The 17036-nt window shown below is 38.8% G+C and overlaps 1 pseudogene; it reads right to left on the minus strand.

The window, feature by feature from the left end:
* Positions 1 to 3371: 3371 nt before the first annotated feature.
* Positions 3372 to 5238, minus strand: LOC149252206 (uncharacterized; annotated as a pseudogene).
* Positions 5239 to 17036: the final 11798 nt, after the last annotated feature.

Here is a 17036-nt window from a genome sequence, read left to right on the forward strand (position 1 = left end):
TTTCTAATTTTCCAACACTCCCTTTAAGTGATCAAGCTTCTTCTGAGGGACATACTCTAATACCAGTTGTTAGAAAAAATACTCGGGGGGTGTGAATCAATATTTTTAATTCACTTTAACTTTTCATTTCATAATCTGAACACTGTATGCTATTTTTATTTATGCAACCTGTGTGTGTACACGACTTTAGTGAAGTAAAACTTTGTATATACAGTTTACTTAATTTGAATTAAATTCCATCAGTGAATTAAACTTATCCATTGCATTATTGATTCATTGTCCATCTAGTATGTAGTAATGAATAGATAAATCACAACACATAAGCAACACACATAGAACACCAGGATTTTAGGTGGAAACCCAATGTGGGAGAAAACCACAATTGTCTTTGTTCATGTCTTCTTCTTTTATTACAAACAAAACATGTCATTACATCTTGTACTAGCGCATACTCTTACTAGCATGCAAGAATCCACCTGCATGAGGCTACAACCTCCACTCATTCTCCAGCACCCACTGAAAGGGAGCTACAAACCCCTAATCTTGTTTACCGACTCCTACTGGAAGGGAGCTCCTACTCCCTGGACAAATTTACCATCTATCACTAGAAGAAAGCTCTGACTCCCTTATTGAAGGCTCCAACCATCAACACCTCTTATGGACCACGTTTCATAAGATTTCAAACTGGATCCACCTGTCTTGGATACACAACAAAACCAGCAGGCCACCTTTCATCATATTTTCACACTAGACCCACACCCAACATTATGCTCAATACCCAACTGAATAATGAATCTAAAATAAAATCATTGAACCAACTGAATCATTGTAACATCAAACTACTGAATACAGAAGCCAACCAAAAAAAATGAACCTCAGAATATATATGTGAATGTTCTTAAGAGAACCTGCATATATACTCACTTCCTCTGCATAACATCTGCGTACAGATATCAAATCACTGACTATTGAAAACACTGTCAAATTGAATCACTGTGTTAGTCATTGAATCATTGAAAAAGTGAATCACAATAAACACATCAATACTAGCTCATTGAAAACCCAGTCATAAAGCAGCATCATCACTGATCAATATACCAAGTCAAAATCTAATCAACCCGATCAACACAGCCATATACATATCATGCTTATCAAGACATCATTAACAAACAACAAAAAATAGAACATATATCATCAACTGTCATCAATCAACATTAAATCAAACCCTAGTTCATATGCGCGACATTATTGAACAAGATTTGTGTATGTACGTGACATTAATGAATAAAACTCACGTATATATCTTAAATCATGGAATCAATCCTTCGCTTCAAACACAACACATACTGTGAATACCTTATTGTTAAATCACATATCACATTCAGATCACATCATCACTATAACCATAGATCTTGCATTGTTATCTACTTAAACATTTGCAACAAGAAAATCAAACAATCATATATTTCAACATATCTTTAGATCTTTCAGATTTGAGTCCTCTCCCTTCTCCCTGGTGCACCCCTATTCCAGATCAGATCACACATAAATAATCCATTACTTGCACACAGTAACACCTTGATCTCCATCTGCTTATTAGCCAATACCTTAGGTAAACCCTTTCAGAATGACGTTAGTATTTGTTGACAAGATCAAGTAAATGGTGTCACCCAGTTACTATGGGAAAATACCATGGTAATGACCTCCAGTATCCAGATTTCCATGGTTTAGATTATGTACGCGGCTTGTGCTCTCAAAACCTACGTATGTGCGCGACCCTTCTTCACAGGAACCATGTATACTTTCTCAAACTTTACATTTGTCATCCAGTTGCCATTTCTCTCTCCATATCTTTTGTACCATATGTACCAATATGTCTGATAGATCTATTAGTTCTATGGACATCATATTATTACCATGTTGACATCAAGTACATCTTTGTTAAGCAAGTTGTTATCAAGGACAACACATTAGCCATAATGCCAACACAAATCACAAAATTAGGGAGTTCACCTTATCCTTTTGACCGATTAGCCGAGAGCACCACCTGTGTAGCTCACCTTCACATGTATTTTTCATCCATGCCCCCAACTCATGCAAAAATGTCATACTAAAACAATGCCAACCTGCCAACCATACCTAACCTTGCGCCATGCACTTTGACTCCACATATTGTAACAACAAAACTCTGAGTTGTTGTGCTTTAAATGTTAAAATACACAAATGTATTTAAAATAATATTTTATTGATATGATGATAGTACAAAGGTTGAAATGAATGTTACAATGAAGGCATGCTTATATACATAGGCAAGTGTCCCCTCATTACTGGGCATATCTTTTAGACATGTCTTTCCATTTAACTAATGATTATTTAAATAATCATTACTTTGATTATTTATTATTTATATTTATTTTATTTTATATAGATTATTTCATAACGTTGCCCCTCTCTTCGAAAAGCTTTTTCCTCAAAGCTTTTCGTTGATAATTTCCTTGGGTTGCATATGTCATTATGGGATATATAAGCCATCATTTAGTAGCTTATCTTGAAACGAGTTTATTCATTCTCCTTTTTCAATTCATTTTATATATATATTATCTTTATTTTTTCTTTTAGGAAAGCAACTTTATAAATTAATTAATAAAGTAATTTTGTTATAATTGATAGAGTCACTTTATGATAATTAATTAATATTTTATTAATTGATTATTCCTCCTCCTTGATTTTTTTATATTAATATATTTTATTTATTATATTAATTAATTAAATATATATATTTTTTAAAGTAACTTTATAAAAACTCATTATAAGGTAACTTTATATTTTTATAAATTTTATAATCACTTTATAAAGGTGACTTTTTATTAAATTTGTTTTACTTATAACCCATAAGAAACAATAGATGCATATAGTCGTGTTTGTACAACACTTGGACTTTCTCCCCGTGTCGGTTGATTGTCGATATGGTATAGACTTGTTGTCAAAAGGTGAAACTGCAGTGGAACAAAGAAGAAATGACTTCTTTAACTTCTAATTTCCGTTGCTCTTCAGAACCAATTGCAAAATTGCTCTTTTTCCTCATTGTAAAAATTTTGAAATTGTTCTCTACACCCAGTTATATGTCATCACCCAAAACTTCAACTGCAATAACATATCCACGACATTGAACATGAAGTGACAGTGTATGACCATGATGTCCACATTCATACTACAATTGGTGCGAATCATGCATCCATTAGTACACCTCATTTTTTTGTTGATTCATGCAACTAGTTTCCATTAAATGCGTTGAGATTGTATACAACTTCCTTTGTCCTAATCTCACTAGCCAGTTACAGTGTCCCATCTTCAAACGAAAATACTAAAATTCAACCCTTGCAAGATTCAATGTCCACATGATACACACACATTTTCCCGACACAAATATAGAGATTGTTTTCATTTTCAAATGAACAAATCAGGATGGAAGATCCATGTTTATCAGTGCCAAGTGCATATGATATTAAGTTGAAAACGCCAACAAGATGAATAGTTTGTTTACTAGATGTGTGCACAATATTGAAGTTCCCAATGTTTGACCCTGCCCACTATGACATAACCACCAATATTTCAAATGAACGCATCTTAAGCCATTGCTCAATCATCAACGCCCATTGTAAACACAATGCATATGGAGTAATAACAAGAATTGGATAAGCATATTTGAGACATGACGCAATACCAATAGCCTGCAAGGTCTTTCCCAATCCCATTTCATCTTATATGAGAGCTTATCCACACTACTCCAAAACAAATCTTATTTCATCCTGTTGAAATGGTAGAAGTTGACTCTCCATGTAATCAGGCATATTTTCGTATATTCAAAGAAGGGAAGAGTAGAAGTAGCCTCAAGGATATGTCACACAAAAGGATCCAATGATTCCACATCAATTTCCACAACATTGAATTGGGAAAGATTTCTTTCGAAAATTGATAAAGGAGAAATAGGAAACATCCCTAACCTTTCCTTAGCAACCCATTCAGATTGTGGAATACCACAAAAAGATGCTACCAATTGCGGTTGATATTCAAATTTAGTTGCAATTTGCCTACTGCCATGTAGAAAAATATTAACTTTAATTTTATGCATATTCCTTTCAAGATCAATCTCTAGCATAAGCTTCTCTTCCTTCCATATGGATTGTTTGGATGAATGATATTTTCCATATTTTAACTCTAATTGGACAAACTTCCAACTACCAAGATTTCTTGTGGCCCAATAATCTAGCAATAATAGTGGTGGACTTGCCTCAACAGTTATATGAAGTGAACATATCATGTTCAAATAATTTAGAAGATCATCTAATGTATCCTTTGGAAAATTCCATTCTTTCTCTTTTGCATTCCAGAGCCTCCCTGCCACAGATTTGAAAGCTTTCTTTATTATCGCATTATAAGGGCTTTGGGTGGCAATGTGATCCCCATTTGTTAAATATGTCTACACAACCAAGCAACTTTTTTGAGTTTGTGGACTTCCATCCAATGGCCTGTTAGGGCTTGATTTACTACAGTTATAATCCTACGAAGACTGGAACTTTTATGGGATTCTTCCTCTAGGACAGGTTAGTCTTGATTCATATTCTCGTGCTCCACGTATAGAAGACAAGTGGACGAATTGCATGGATACTTTCTACAATATGGGGAAGTAAACTAAGAGTTTTTACAACATTCTCCCCATCATGTTCAATCATTGAATTTTATTTTACTTCTTTATAATAATATTCTATAGAATTTTGTAATTATTCTCTGGTATTCTACGTAAACCCTTTCCTTTTTTCCATGATTTCATCCTCATTGACATTAAGGTCAACTTCTATTGAAAGTCTTGAATCTGATGTTTTGAAAACCTTTAGGAACTTTGTAAATAATTCTTTTATTTGTTGTATTGATTCTTGAATTTCACTTAATAGCTCAAATTTAGATTTACGAGACTCGCTTAATTCCTCAAAATATGTCTTAGTAATTTCAGTGTCTCAGCTTGATGGTATATTGTGCAACGGATAACGTCCAAGGGTCGAATGGATCTGATACCACTATAACAACAAAACTCTGAGTTTTTGTGCTTTAAATGTTAAAATACACAAATGTATTTAAAATAATATTTTATTGATAGGATGATAGTACAAATGTTGAAATAAATGTTACAATGAAGGCATGCTTATATACCCAGGCGGGTGTCCCCTCATCACTCGGCATGTCTTTTAGACATGCCTTTCCATTTCACTAATGACTATTTAAATAATCATTACTTTGACTATTTATTATTTATATTGATTTGTATTTAATTTATTTTATATAAATTATATTCATAACACATATAATCTCAATTTCCACATTATTGATTTCTTATGCCAAATTTATGTAATAGTTATGGGGAGCCAAAGAACGAAGCAAACGAAATATATTGTAAGTTTAATATCCCCAAATATTTAGATCTCCTTAAATAGAGGATATGATGTTATAACCAAAAAAATGATCACCGAACCATTTCTAACTCAGTAGATTGAAATACACCATGTAGGATTAATTTTACCATAGTAAAATCATTTTCACCATGGGAAATCATTTAGTAAACCATTTTTATTAAATTATTTTTTATTAAAATTAAAAAACCCCATGAGAATAATTGAATAAACCACTATTTATTTAATTTTCTCTAGGAATATTTATTAAATTATTGTTTGATAATTATTCATTGCCTCATTCGACTAAATCACCTAGGAATAATTAAATAAATCATTATTTTTTTCTTTTTCCTTAATTCTATTATTGGAATAATTGTTAAATCACTATTTAATAGTTATTTCACTTTCACACCATTCTTAATCCTCACGAAATAATTAATAAATCATTTTATTTGTTAATTATTTCTAAATAAATATATTTGACCATTTTGAATATATTTTCCCCGTCCAAAAAATATAATAAAGTATTCCTAACAGTTAGATCCTGATTTGGTCAATATTATTTTATTATTTTCCATTTTTGAGATCAACCCAATACTTTGTTATAAATAAGAGGGTTCTCCATTCATTCTTCACCATGATCATTATCATCGTCACCATTGTCGTCTTTTTTTTATCTGAGCTTCACTTGAGTTCTACACATTGTTTTGGGTTTTCGACACATTGAGAGAGAGAATCGATTACTAAAGTGTCAAGGACATCAAAGGACCCATCCCACGGAGTGGGATTTGTAGACCCTTTTGTAGATCTCCTTCACTAGGTGTTATTAATAAAGATTTATTATTCATTTTAAAGTCTTTCCATATTGGGTTATTACATTGGATATATATTGTTTTTTGTTGTTTTGGATTGCATATGTCTTTTTGTTGCAAGTTTTTCTAGTTTTATTATTGCATATTTGAAGTGTAAGAAGCCACAAATTGTTTTTAGGGTCACGTGTCACCAGTGACTTAAGTGGAATGTTTTTGGTACACCTTCCAAGAAATTTCATATTAAAAAATGGCGACTCCACTAGGAAATTAATTCAGTTCTTGGGTGACTAGTGTTTTAGTAAATTTCGGGGTTTTCTATAGCTATTTATAGGCTTTCAATTTCTATTTATAGTTTTCTTTCTTTTTTGTCAAATTTTCGGATTCTGGTGGTTTTTTGGTTCTTTCCTTAGGTCACATGTATCATCTGAGCAGGAGACGACAAAATCTATGTGAGATCTACCAATCGAGAGTCCCGGGAGAAAAATGCATTTTTCAGCCGATATATGTGTTCCATAGCACACTTTTTGGCCCAATAACTGTGTTTTCCACTATTTTTGGGTCCGTACATGCGTTTTAATTTTTTTTCGAGAATTCTTCAAACTTGTTGAGAGTGTTGTGTGTAGACTGGGAATGGTTTCTTATCTCTGTTTAAGTCTCCCCTAGCCATAGATTCTCTAATTTTTTCTCTTTGAGGAAGGAAAAATCCCCCTAGGGTTTAGAGTACACCTCCACCTTTTTAGGAAGAGATTGGTTGGGTGAGGAGTCTAGGGTTTCATCATTTTTAGCCATTGATTTTTAGAGTCTGATCCATTACTTTACAACACTTGTGGATAGGTTTATTTCACCTTTTCTCCCTTTAGAGTTTGGGTTTTTCCTTTCCCCCTTAGGATCCCCTTGAGCATCCTAGGTTTTGGAGCTTCATACCTATCCTTTGCAGCATTTGTCACCTCTGATTTTTGCTATGTTTCTGCACCATTTACAACATATTAGTGCCTCTAGATCTTAGTCCCTTTGACATTATGTCTTTTAGGAATTTTATGTGTCTTTGAGTAACTTGTTTGCCTTCTCTTGCTTAGCTGCTTAATAGCCTTTTTGGGTGGGGTTTTGTGTGCTTGATTGGATGTTTATTTTTCTATCATTTTCAGCATTATTTACAGTATTTCAGCACTTTATTTTTAGCAGCACATGGCATCATAAAACATGCTCAATTAACTCATCCACTTGACACATCATTTTCATGCACTCACACCCTGAGCAAACGTGATCTTGGTTAACACTGTCAAGCCAAGACTTGATACACTACACCTTAATAATTCAACATACATAGATTAAGCCCACTTGGCCACCAGGACCAAAAAATCTATGTAGTTTAGGTGTAGGATCTATGGGATAGGCTTCCAATAACACCCATCCATCACTTACATTAAGAAATAGAAGTTGACATGTTAGGGAGCTTAAAATTCCTCACCATCCCACAGTCTAAAGTTGGAGTTTGTCATAAACCCGATTCATAGGGGGTTAGGCTAGTTCATCGTGCGAGCAATTCTCCTCGGGGCTACCTAACCCGTGGTATGGAATCTCGTGCGGTGGTTGATCAGCAAGAATCTCAAGACTCGATCACCCTTGTGGGACGAAGGTAACCGTAGTGACCAATATTAGGAAAACATCCTATAGGACTAGTTATGTGAAGCAGTTGGTTCCCTACCCTACCTTTCTTTGGACATCTTTGCTTGCAGGGATGAGATTCTGTCAAGAAACATTTTCTTTGGAAGGTCATCTAAAACAGTACATTATGATTATTTGAGGATTTAGACCACCTATACGCTAGAGGTATTTTTCTTTGATAGGATGTGCTTGCTTGTATTAGAGTAGCATCATTAATATAGTTAGTTTACACTTGGCACCACTGCACTAAGTGTTTGCTTGATGTTTGTTGCTCATTTACTCCTATCATCACAACTTAAGTCCTTAGAGTCATCATTTTCTTGACATCATTGAACCTTTAGGTGTTTGTTGCAGAGAATTCGAAGCCTTCACCCTCGGTTTCTATTAGGACATATTACTCCTCCCCATCAATTTAGAGTACATCCTCCCAGTCCTCCATTGACTCCTCATTCTGACTCTGGTTCTACTAATTCTTCCAGTTCTTCCTTTGATTCTGCATCTTCTCAACCCCGTACCGTCACCATGTTAGGAACCAACATGGGTGCAGGAAACCAAGGTGGTAACCCAGGTACTAACTAGGGTATCCCCATAAATGGAACCTCCACCGGTATGGCCACTCCTACTCCATTTCTTCCTTTCATGACTAATTTGAGTCTCCTTGATTTCATCCAGCTCATCAACGATCCTCTTTTCCATGACCCCAATTGGCCAGCTATGACTACTAAACTTCCTTCCAACATCCCCAAGCTTGAAGGTAATCCTGAAGAAGATCCCACAAATCATATTCACTCTTTCCATATGTGGTGTTCATCCAATTCTATCACTGAAGACTCCATTTGTCTTCGCATGTTCCAACGCACTCTTATTGGAGCTGCTGCTAAGTGGTATTTCAATCAACCCAGAGCCACTCATTCCACTTTTATGACTCTTTCCAAATCTTTTCTAGACTATTTCTAGTTACCTCTCTATTATGACACTGGTACCGAATTATTGGCTTATTTTCGTCAAACTTTTGTCACTCGCCTATCCGACCATCTTTAGGAATGGCGTAGAAGGAGGAGCATAAGTAAATCTTGTATATTTTTAATGTAGATTCAACAACTTATGTGATATGCTAAAACACAAGACAAGAATCCACTCTACTTTTCATCGAAAACCAAAATTGATTGATAATAAGTAGAAAAGGAAGAATATCAATCGCACATAACACAATATTTCTCTGGGGAAAGAAACTGCTAAAAACCCCGACTATCTATATTGCATTAACCAGAAGATCTGAGAATAAAATAGAATGCTTGTTCAACCCGAACAATTCCAGCATAAGTACAATCTATCTCTATGCCTCACAAGCCAGCTCAAGCCAACACTTAGCAAATTTTGTTACCTGCCAAGCCCCTACTTCCTTGCTCAATTCCTGGGAGAATTAGCCCATATTTAATTGGGAAATCCTCACTCCATAACTGTGCAATCCATAATAATCCTTCTACTGATTACATGCACCATATGTACAACTCTGAAAATTATACAACTGATAGTACATTGTCCCTGAACTCTAATCTCAAATGGGTCTTCCTCAGAACTGAAATGCATGATTTATTTATGAGTGAATCTTCAGTTAACTGGTGGGGTACTGAGGATGCACTGGTGCTCGTCCCCACTACTAGACCTCCTACTAGTTCATTCAACAATTAGAACTAGTTTAGCTTACTATAACTCAATTAGACTAAGTTAATTAATTATAAATCAAAAGAACTCAACCTGGGCCCCTAAAATTTAGGAATCACTCGACATGACTCTAGATAGATTTCCAACTCAAATTTACTGAGCCAACTAAGTCAACTTAACTTAGTTAACTGCTACAAGTTGCTATGAGAATAGAATTACAATTTAATTCCTAATTTAATTCAAGGACAAATTAAATTATAATTTCTAGATGCTATTTTTAACATTTCTTGTTTCAATTTTCAACACTCCCTCTCAACAAGAAAGGAATTCAACTCTATCTCGATCTGGTACCTTTGGAATGTTCTACATGAAACACTTCTCTCTAGTGTTGTTGTTGTTGCAACTTCTGAAACTGAAAAAGCATCCAAATTGAATCAGTATGATGCATCTGTCACCAAAGTCTCTGACTGCTACTAGCTACTACATTGTCTACTAAAAACTTTATTCTTATGTTGACTCTGCACTGTGTCATCTACACTGCTGCCAACTCTGCTCTACGCTCCCCAGTATCTGATTGCTACTAGTCTCTGCCTTTGTCACTCTGACATCTGATTGCATCAACCGCCACTAATCCATCATGCTATTGTGTACGGTGGGCTCCCGTAGCAAGGTAATGATCCATGAGACAAAATATCTCAATAGACCCTGCCCAAATTTATGCACTCTTGGGACTATTACTTCAAATCACCCCACCTCTCACCTTGAGGTATGGTTTCATGTGCTCCCTCTACCCACTTGGCTCGAAATTTCCCCCTACTGGAGGTCTCTGCTTGAGTGGGTGCCTACCTACGATAATAGCCACCTACATATGTGCCCCCAAAACACAGGCTTATTGAACAAGTATTTTAGCGCAGAATGATCTACATACATCTTGAAATGTCCTCCTAGCAAATAGTGTCGGTATTTTTGGAGCGCGTACACCATCGCCAACCCCTCGCGCTCAGTTGTGGAATAGTTATTCTTGGCTTTGGACAATCTATGACTTGTAAACGCGATAGGGTGATCCAAGCCCTCTCTGCCCTCTTGTGTGAGCACTGCTCCCAGCGCGATACACGACGCATCAACATGGACATGAAACTCCACATCCCATTTTGGGAAGACCAGGATTGGAGCGGAGGCTAATTTCCCCTTTAGGACATCTAGGCTCTTCATGCAATCATCATTCCAGCAAAATGTGACATCCTTTTTCAATAGTTTCTCCATCAGCGCGGTGATTTGGGCATAGCTTTTGATGAACTTCCTGTAGTACCTTGTGTGTCCCAAGGTAGCGCACAACTATTTAACACTTCGCGGTGCTTCCAAATTTAGAATTACTGCAATCTTCGTGGGGTCTACCATTAGTCCCTATTTGCAGACCACATGTCCCAATAGGTTCCCAAAGGGAACAAGGAACGTACACTTCTTAAGGTTCAGCGCAATCTGGTGTCGTTAGCAAGTATCCAACATCAAACATAAGCTTTATACGTGGTGCTTAACCAATCCAAAGATGGTCCAATCATCCAGATAGACCTCTAGGAATTTGTGGATATATTCTTTGAAGGTGGCAACAACTATGCACAAAAAGATGGTTGGCGCATTCTTTAACCCAAACAGCATGATGGTGTACTGAAACCAGCCCCATTCGGTGGCGAAGGTGGTCTTGCTCATGTTTTCCGGTGCAATTTTGATCTGGTGGTACCCTGAGAACCCATCGGTGAAGGAATATGCTTCTTTCCCGCCAACAATTTCTAATACTTCATTTGTGAAAGGTGTCGGGAATGGGTCGTGTACACAGGCGTCATTCAACTTCTTGAGGTCCACGCATATTCTTATCTCGCCCTTCTGCTTTTTCTCCTACACTACCATAGGGCTCACCTAGTCGAATTCTTCCATCGGCTCAATAATTCTAGCTGCGAGCATTTTGTCTAGTTCTACGCGGACCTTTTCCTTATACTTTGGATTCAAGCAGTAAGGCCTCTGCTTAACCAGCTTCGCATCAGGTTTTAGGGTGATCTTCATCATCCCTAAGTCGCAAATGATCCATTTTAAGTCTGTAATCTTGGTTGGGAATAAGTCTTGGTACTCGCGGAGTAACTCAGCGACCTTATCCACCATGGCATCATCCCAATAATCACTGAGCATTGCATACTTTGGTTCAGCCTTCGTCCCAATGTTTACCTGCTTCATTTTTAGCAACGTAGTGATGTCAAGATCTTCAATCAATGGTCCTCGAACCTCACAACAGCCTTCAGTTTCTGGAATGTTAATTTTCCGTGGATCCTCATCATCCTCCTCAATATTTACATTGTAACACTCTAGCGCACAGCTCAGCTGGGTCGTCCATTCCGGCTGAAGCACTTCCATTGGCTCCTGGGGTATTTTGAAGATAACTGCTTTTACTGCTTGTACCGCATCATCAACAGTATCTAACCAACGATCCTCAAATGTGAAGGTTAACAAGAATCCTTCGTGCAAGATATCCCATTCGCTCGTGCCATGGTGGAGTTCCGTCTCAGTATACCAATTCATGGGTATGATATCTAGGGTATAACAGAACAGATGCACCCATTCAGGTTGTGGCTCTTCCTCGTAGACCTTGTTCCATTTCGCGAGGTGTGCATGTGGACCATCCCTGCCATCATACTTGTTTGTTAGCCACATCTGAGGTTTCCCAAATCGTAGGCGCATCATCCTTCTACATTCCCGCCAGTCCTCAAAATTCCGCTGGTGTGTACCCCACCACCTTGCGGGCGTAGCGCACAGTACCCATTTCAGAGCATCGAACCACTGCTGTTCTGGCACCTCTCTTTCAAATTTGTTCAAGAAATCATCCACTTTTCTCAACCTGTCATACATAGGCAAATCTCTTACCTCTGTTGTCACACAGCACAGTGACCTTATCATCATGTTGTAGTTGAGCGTGGTTACCTCATGTAACCGGTTCTGCCATCGTTCTATTTCCTCATCCGAATCTGAGGTGTAGGAGCTTTCGCGCTCCCACGAAATCCTGCCATCTGTTGTTGGATTCACCCAGTGCTACTCTCGTGCGGTTATCTTGTAGATACAGTATAGATCATCGTCACTGTCGCAGTCACGCACCGGCTCTGTGTAGCGGAATCCTTCCGCAGGGTCTAAAGGTACCACTACGCGTAGTGACTTTTTCTCAAAAATCATCTTGTGCTTCTTTAGATTTATCACTCCATTCATGTCAATGGCCTAATCTATTCCTAGTAGCGCGGGATAGGGATTGCTGTCATCAACAATCTCTATTACTTCGAAATCTGCAAGCACGCTCGCACCTTCGATATCTATCGTTATTCCCTGCAATCTTCCCATCGGTAGGATCTTTTGTTGGTTTTCCTTTTACAATTAAATAAGAGACCATTTCAACGCGGGCCTACCCATGCGCTCCCATGTCTTCTTTGGCAAGACATTTGTGTCTGATCCTAGATCCAAAATCACTTGATTCATTTCATATTCCCCGATCTGCGCGGTCAATCTCATCTCTCTTCATGTTCGCATTGTGTGCTTCCCAAGCTTCCGGACTACACGCGGTTCTCCTGATCCAGCACATCTAGTGATGAGTTCTTGCAGTCCCTTCACAGCCTTTCTATCGTGCAACAGCTTCATGCATGTCTCCAGAAAGGTAGTGAGCATTGATGGGTCCATTTCTGGTTCCAGTTTTACTACCTGAAGTGGAGGCCTCCATGAAGCTCTTCTTAGCTTCCATGAATGTCTCCTTAGCACGCTCCAAATCAAATTCGGATTCCTTCGTTGGAGCCTTGCGAACCCAGGCACTCTCTTCGAGCTGCTTGCCTTTGTCATCTCCTGTCATGATACCACTTCAGAGCACGATATTTACATTCGGGTCTTCCTCGCGTGGCTCAGACCTCATCATTTGCAAGTTCTAATTCAGGGGAGGTTGGAGTGTTCCTTTATCGCACAACCTTGCTATCAGCGTGGGACAATCCTCTGACTCATGATCAAACTGGGTACAATATAAACATGATGCTCTCGTCGGATTTGTAAAATCATAGGCATAATTCCTTGGCCCTCTGCAATTGTAACAAATCAGCTGTTTGCGACCGCTTCCTGGCCCCATTCCACCTTGACCTCGTCCGCGCCCCTGAAATCCAGTGCGTGCCATCCCTGCATTTTGATCAAGGGCTCATGTTTCGGTCTAAACTTTGTAGGTAGGAGTCTGATCCATCATCAGTTCATAACTTCTACAGGTACGCTCATCGTGGCCTACTGACCTGCAGAAATTACATAACAACTGTTGGGACGTCTGTGTATACTTCTGTAATAGATGGCAGTTATCTGTAGCATGCTTCCCTCCTATCTGACAAATCGCGCACCATAATGCAGGCTCCACACTCGGTCTTGCTTGTGCCTCTGGTCTCAATGGCATTAGCCCTCCTCCCACCAAGTAGTTCGCGAAAACTGGACAATGGTCCTTGTCATGTCCCTAGCCTTTGCACTTTATGCACCATACTTCCTCACGCACTTTTGGGTGGGTTGTCCTGTCTTTCTTCAAACTCTGCATCTCAAGACATAAGTTTTTCAACTGTGTGTGGATCTGTTGGACTCCCAGGTTAGGATCTTGTATCGGGGTCTCGTGCAGTCTCATTGCAATCTCTAAGGCCTCGCCCTGAGTGGATAGCTCCTGCTGTGACAATGTAGTCCTTATATGCGGCGTTAGTGACGCTACAAACCATGCGCAGTGTTGCCCATCCATCAAGGTCATGTTGGGTTCACGAATCATACCCTTCAGTGTCTGATCCAACTCCTAGGGGGTCTCGCCTTGAAGCATCACGATTTCCTTAAATCTGATAATCGATTGTGTCTCTGATTTTGGCGTGCTAAATTTCCTGTTTAGCGCAGCTTGAATATCTGCAATCCCTGCGTTTGGATTGTCATTGGAATGCTTAATGTACCATGTCAGTGCGCGATCCTGCAGAGCGCTGACCAGCATTGCTTTCTTTATGTTGTCATCCGTGACTCCCTGCACTTCCCATACAGCCTTTACCACGAACCAAAATTGGTTCGGATCTTCATTCCCTACTCCTTTGAACACCGGCAATTTTATTGCGCTTTCCATATTGAACTGTGGTGGTGGCGGAGGTGGTGTGGATGAAGATGGGGGTGAAGATGGTGAGACTAACGGTGGTGTAGGTGGAAGTGGTATGCGCAGAATTTGCTGCCTTATCAAACTGATCGCACTTCTTGGTGAAACCTTTGCGAGATCTTCCTTGCTTTCTTGCGGAGGTGAAATCAAGAGGCTAGTTTCTATCTCTGTGCTACGTTCGTTTCTGTAGATCATCTCACTTCGCGTAGCCCCAAATATCAATTTATTCGCATAACCATCTTTTCACACAGTAGCATCTTAATCCAAGTGTTCAAATATTTAACGTACTTACCTCACGGTCCTTTGAGGAAGCGTCGTTTCGCCTCACTGTAGCTGACTAAAGTATCTACCACGAACTCGGTGATAAATCCTTCTATAATTCGATCGAGCCAATGGTCCACAACGCGCGCAATTTTATCTTCTGATGCTTCTAGTCTGTGCACCACCTATGGAGTTCACACAATAGGTTTGTCGAGCCTACACCTTCCCTGACTGTCTGCTAACTTCGTGATCCACTCGTACAACTCAGAGGGGAAGGATGCAAAGAAAATTTCGTGGATTTCCATATATAAGTAGTGCTCTAACCACTCTTCCTTTGATACTCGCAGATTCCTGTTTTCCTACGCCGTGAACTCGTGAAACTTCCTGTCTAGCCACCCTTCAATTCCTTTCTCTGTCGGATTCCAGTGATACGACATCAAACATCTCTTATGCAAATCTTGGTCTTGGCAACGGAACCATTTGTTGGCTTGTTGGGGCCTGACCCAGGTTCAGAGGTGATTTAGCCAAACAAATCCTAGTACTACTGGCCCTTCGGCAATAGTCCACGGAGCACGGACTGAGGTCTCACCAGAAGTAGTATGGGAGGGTACTAGAACTAAGTTTCCACACCCTGGAGACGTCTGATGAGTTCAAGTGGTCCGCAGTTCAACCCTGTGTATAAGTCGCTTCACGCACTTTCTTGTACCTCACAGCCTAAGATACTGCCTTCCCGCAGCCCTACTCAAGGGCTAAACACTGCGCTTCTGTGTTATTACCCAAGACTTTACTAATATTCCAATGTAAGTTGATTATCTTAGCCTAATTGCATGCTTTAAGTTATACTTAACAATATAAACCATTCATACAGGTGTGCACAGTAAATAGACAGTGTATTTGCAAATTATATCAAACATGCATTAACCCAAGACCAGATACATAGAATTATGATAAAACTTCTCTTTATTAATCCCTTCCTCAGTTATAGACTCGACCTCACCCTATGCACTCAGCTGCACGGGTCCGCGCACTCTGTTGCGGACTACTAGGCCTCTGCGCACTCAACTGTAGAGCCTTCTCCTACCCTACGACCCAAAGACACACTTTGCACTTAGTCACTTAGACTCTTTCTTATTTCTACTACTTCACTCTCTTTTACACTTAGAGCCTCACTCTATTTATACAATCCCATGGTCCACGGACCATGGGTAGGCCGACATTACATTACAAAACTAGGGCGGAAAACCCTATGACTCTATCATACTCTTTGCGCCTGCACTTCGTAGAGCTTTACAACATAATTCAGTCAAAACTTGGGCTTTGATCCCCAAAACATGCCTTGGGGGGATTCCATGCCCAACATTCTCTAATTGTGGTTGCTCCACAACTTTCTGAGGCTGCATGTTGAGAGGTAATTCATGCTTTCTCTCAACCACCAAGTCTCTAACCTTCACCTTGTTACTCAAGCCTTTGCATGCATCTCGTACCTCAAGTGCATACAAGTTCTTGACTCACACACTGGTTTGTTTCATTTGTCCCGTCGTCACACAAAAAAAAATGATTTTAAATCGGCGATATCTCCCTCATCCGAACTCCAATTCAACCGATTTTTTTTTGAATTTGGGTATTTTTTTGAAAGGAATCCAGATATTCTATTTTTTTTTTTAATTTTCAAATCTGCTCTACAAAATTTCCACCCAAAAAATTCATGCTATGATACCATGTATATTTTTACTGTAGATTCAATAGCTTATGTGATATGCTAAAACACAAGACAAGAATCTTCTCTACTCTTCAGCGGAAACCAAAATTGATCGATGAAAAACAATAAGCAGAAAAGGAAGAATATCAATTGCACATAACACAATATTTCTCTGGGGAAAGCAACTGCTAAAAACCTCGACTATCTATATTGCATTAACCAAAAGATCTTAGAAGAAAATACAATTCTTCTTCAACCCAAAAAATTATTGCACAAGTACAATCTGTCTCTCTGCCTCACAAGCCAACACTTAGCCAATT

Source organism: Pinus tabuliformis, chromosome 7, assembly GCF_031772625.1.
Source record: "Pinus tabuliformis cultivar Carrire ecotype Pingquan chromosome 7, CPIR1, whole genome shotgun sequence".
Lineage (NCBI taxonomy): Eukaryota > Viridiplantae > Streptophyta > Pinopsida > Pinales > Pinaceae > Pinus > Pinus tabuliformis.